A 5,144-nucleotide genomic window follows, 5' to 3' on the forward strand; every position below is an offset into this window, starting at 1 on the left:
TGGCGTTCAGCAGCAGCCTGGACAATACAGGTGATGTACATAGAAGATAACTTCACATGTTATTTTGTTGCAAAAGTATACGTTCAAAACAGTTGAAACCTTAAGTTTAAACTGTGTGACACTACTATGAATATTACAATTAGGACACTATTCTGAATACTCTAGTTACTTCCAGAAGATAAATAATAATTATATTCCCAAGCTCTCACATGAAACCCTTGCAAGCAGAGTTATAATAGCATAACATGTTTTTCTAGCCATGCCAGTAGGCCATCAAGTCAGCGAAGCATCTCTCTCATCAATACCAAAGGACATGTGTGAAGATGGCGTTACCTTCCATGATGACAGACTCAGAAGAGCATAACAAACTCAAAATGATTTTGTCAATAGTAATATATCTACAGTATTGACATCAAGCATTCTTCCCTCTCTACTCCCAGCCATACCCTACCCTACCCTACACACACACACACACCTACTGTGGGAACTTCCATCTTCTACATGACCCTTCCGCCAAGGCAGAGGAGTGAACACCTACTCTTAGCTGGACCAATCAGTGTCCTTAAAAGAAAGTCAGCCTCCCTCTTTGGAAGAGCTGTGGGCAAAGGGCTCTAGATGTGAAGGGACCAAGTCTCCAGGGAGACAGTGTGAAATCAGAAGGCCCGGAAAAGCAGCGATGAGAGATGGAGTGGGTCCTGATGCGTGTCTGGTCTCTGGGCCCAGCGGTTCCCATGACTCTGCTGAATCCTTGTCCTCCCACAGGGTAGTTGTGAAAATTATACGTGGATTTCATAAAATAATAATTTACTTTTTTGGCCTAAGCTTATTTGATTTCTCAAGCTTATAATCAAAGAGACCTACCTAATAAAGCATATTAAGCATATGCAGTTTTTAACTGAACTTTTAAGTATTTTCTTTCAAAAGTAAGGTTGGCTCACATACAGTATAAGCAAAGACTCAGAGGAGACACTGAGCAGGGTAATCTGGGGGCAAAAAAGCAACAAGCATCACCACAGTGAACAGATTTTTTCAAGGGAGATGACGAAAGCAGTTCTTTCAAGGGTAAAACAGAAGTAAAGCACAGAGAACACCAGACAGAGTATTGCCAGGGGCAGTAAGTGTTTGCAGCATGCACCTGAGCAGGGGAGTAACACGGTGAGAGCAAGGCTTTGGGAAAATCCCAGGTGAAAGATTGGAGAGAAGAAACGATAGGAGGCCAGTGCAGATCTGTACACAGGACTTGCCATGATGGGACTGACGGGAAAGGGCCCCAGAGAGTTTGTATTTCATAAGAATAATTGACTAGGAGGAGCTGGGGGTGTGGAAGCTAGTTCTTACTGAGCACCCATTATATGTCAGGCATAGCTTTTAATAAACAACTCTCCATTTAAAAGTATATGCCCAATTATACATATACATATAAGTACTCACACACATATTTTAACCTTCACAACCGCCTTATATGGTAATATATAATCTCCCTTTTCACTGAGAAAGCTGAGACTTAGAAATATTACATTAAAATTCCCATCTATATAAATAAAATTAGGAGAGAGAGACAAAGAAGCAAAACTAGGATTCAAATCTAAATTTGTCTAAGGTATTTCCTAATGACTCTCAAGCCTAATTAGATTTAGAAAACAAAGGAATCAACCCACATAAAAATGGACACAGCCTGAAGGCAGTTGGAAATATAATCCAAGTAGTCTTCCTTAAAATAGCATATGATTTCAGACCAACATGGCGTTTGCTTTAAAAATGTGTTCATATCAGAGATAAAGGTGAAAATAACAAATAGGTAACATCACAGAGTGGTTACAGCCATGAGACTAGTAGAAAGAAAAAAATATATGTATGAAAGAAATATATATATGGTATTTGCATAATCCAGTAGTAGAATACAGGGAAATAAATGTATGGCCTTATTTAAGTTTAGTGAGACTAGGAATTATGTCTGTTTTGCTCAGTCCTAAAATCCTAGAATTCAGCAAGTTTCCTGTCACACAATGTTTCAATTAATATTCTTAAATTTTGAATTCTTAATTGGAAAAGACTTTGAAGGGTTTACGTAAATCCAAGAGTTCTTACAGTGGTAGAAGAGAACCTGTTATATTTCAGGATGGTCCCCTCATAGGTCTGGCGTGGACAGGAGAGACCATGGGGGAAGAGAGGAAATCCAAGGGCATGAGAGGCTCAGAGAGGCTCCTTGGTGCTGAAGCGTTCTCCGCATGTTAAAGAAACCCAGCCCTATGCAAAGCTGTAAGACGCAAACACTAAATCCATGGCTTTTTCAAGCTTCTTTCCTGCTTATTCTTCCCATCACATATATGCCTGCTGACCTCAGGTGCTGCCAGTCCCTGGGAAAGTTCTTCTCAGACGCCAGCTTCAGGCAAACAGCAGATGGACAAGCCTTTGTTTATTTTGGTGTGTTTTTTAAGTGAATCATCTTTCCATTCAGGTACCACAATCAGCCACAAATGATAAGCTGATGGCTCAATGGGGTGTATAATGTCAGATGAATACCATTTTCTAGCTGTAGGCTTGGGGAAGTCGATCTTTGCCTCAGAGCCTCAGTTTGCAGGAGATAAAGCAAAGATAGGGAGTTTTCGTTTGTTTTAAAGGGGAATGGACAGTCTTGAATATTTTTTATCTGTGTTGACAAAGGGTTCTAGATTGCTCTGCATTTTTCCTTTCTCAGCTAGACCTGCAGCAAAAGTCACCCCTAAAAATGTGGGAGATATTCTGCTGGACTGAATTCATAAAGTGGTAAATAACATTCAATACACTTAATTGTTCTTAGAATAAAATACTTAGTGGTAACTTTTTCCAAATGAAACTTTATACAACCTGCCCCCGTCCCCCCCATAAAAAGTAATAGGTAAATAATAAAATCAAGCCGCCTAGATCAGTGTGGACTGGAGAAGATGGAAAAGTCAGGCATTGCTGTCTGCGCTCCTCCTCACAGGCCCCAGGGCACCTCCAGGTCCTGCAGGTTCCTGGCACCTTAAATTCTAACTAAAATGTAAAGTTCTTTACCACCTGACAGGACTGGGTCAAAATAGAGTGTTCGCTTGACTATTTGTTCTGGTTCCTTATGATACTACTTAAAACAGTGATTCTTAAACATTGGTGGGCATTAAATTACCTGGAGGGTTTGTTAAAATACAGATTGCCAGGCCCCAGAGCTAACATTTCTGATTCAGTAGACCCCGGGGGCAGCACTTAACAAGGTCCCAGGTGATGTTGACGCTGCTGGTAGAGGGGCCACACTTGGAGATTTAAATGATAATTATTAGCTATTTCTCTGATGAAATCTATGGTAGACAGAATAGTGGCCCCTGAACAGATGTTCACACCCCAATCCCTGAAGCCCATGACTATGTTACATTACAAGGTAGTGGGCAGTTATGGTTACAAAAGGAATTAAGGTTGCTAATCATCTGACCTCAGGAAGGAGATGATCCCGGGTTATCTAGGTGGGTCCAATGTCATCGCACTGGTCCTATGATGGAGCAGAGGGTCAGTGTTAGTTACAACAGGAGGGTTCTCCCAGCCCTCTGCTAAGTCTTATGAACACCTGGGAGGGCTGAGAATAAGATGATATTTATTATTGACACAAGCCAAAACAAGTTTACTTTTAAGGCGCAAGCCCTGTTCAGATCAGCCCCTCCAGACCAATGAAAGATTTGTCAATATATTGGCTCCAAAATTCCCAGGACACCTTAAAGAAATAGTTTCCTGACTAGAGAAGGCACTCTTGAAAACACTGACTTGAAAAACAACAAATTCATGGATTTATCCCAATGACTAATGGTCTATTCTCAAAAAAAAAAAAAAAAAATTTATTCCCTGAAACAGTGTTATTTTTCAAAATAAAATTCATAAAAGCATAGTCAATGATGAAGGGGACTTTGAGCTCTAAAGTGAATAAATAAATACAATATTTTTAAGTGGTGTTTGCAGAGTCAGGTTCATTTAAGATAATAATGATGAAGAACCAAGTTTTAGGGTGAAGGTTAAATATAAAATTCAAGGAAGTCTTATGTGAAAGTTAAAGCAACTTTTTCATTTTCCTTGCCATTTCACATCTTCAGTAGTCACTTTCCAAAACACTGCCTATTAAAAAACTTCTCTGTAAATACTGGGCAGAAACCCACACATGGGAACGGCATGCAGAAGAACTCTTTGAAAATATGCCTAAAAATCCACCCCCTGCTACTCAAACAAGTTGGAGCGGGTTCAGAGAAAATCTGGAAAATGGACGTTAGGAGGGAAACTTAAAGGAGCTGGAATTTTTCCTCCAGGAAGAAATACACGTGAAAAGGGGATGTTAAAAGGGTTTTAATGCAGAGGTTTGTAACTCTGGCACGTCAGCGACTGGCTTGTTCAACGACTCATTACTAGGCCCCATCCCCACAGAGTCTGACTTCGTGGTTCCAGGAATGAGTATTTCTATTAAGCACCCCGATGATGATGCCAGTGCATGTGGTTCTTGGAATACGCTTGTTGAAAAACAAGTTGAGAAACGCTTACTAAATAAGTAGGAGAGGTGCCCACACAGTTGTCCGGAACCTCTGCCATGAGACAAGTGAGAGCCATCTCAACTGCGTGAGACTTGGTTCCAGAAGGAAGAAGTGCTCCCTGACAGTGAGCTCGTTGTTAAAGGTGACACGGCGAAGCACTGGCAGTGACGGAGCCAGGATGACTGACTGAGGGGAGAGAAGCAAGGCTGCTCCTACAGTTTAGAGTCTTAGCATGGTGGTTCTCGAAGCATGAAGATACCTGGGAACTTGTTTAAAATGCAAATTATTGGGCCCTACTCCAGACCTACTTGAATCAGAAACTCTAGAGCTGGGGTCCAAAATCTGTTTTTGTTTGTGGGTCTTTTTTTTGGTTTGTTTTGTTGTTGTTATTAATCCTTACCCTAAGATATTTTCCCATTGATTCTTAGAGAGAGTGGGAGGGAGAGGTAGAGACAGAGAGAAACATCGATGTGAGAGACATATCAATTGGTTGCTTCCCGGATGCACCCCAGTGGGGTCCGGGATCAAGCCTGCAACCAAGGTATGAGCCTTTGACTGGAATCGAACCCGAGACGCTTCAGTCTGTGGGTCGACATTCTAACCACTGAGAAAACCAGCCAG

Source organism: Myotis yumanensis, unplaced genomic scaffold, assembly GCF_028538775.1.
Source record: "Myotis yumanensis isolate MYYU_CA2020_CCGP unplaced genomic scaffold, mMyoYum1.0.hap1 SCAF_8, whole genome shotgun sequence".
Taxonomy (NCBI): Eukaryota; Metazoa; Chordata; class Mammalia; order Chiroptera; family Vespertilionidae; genus Myotis; species Myotis yumanensis.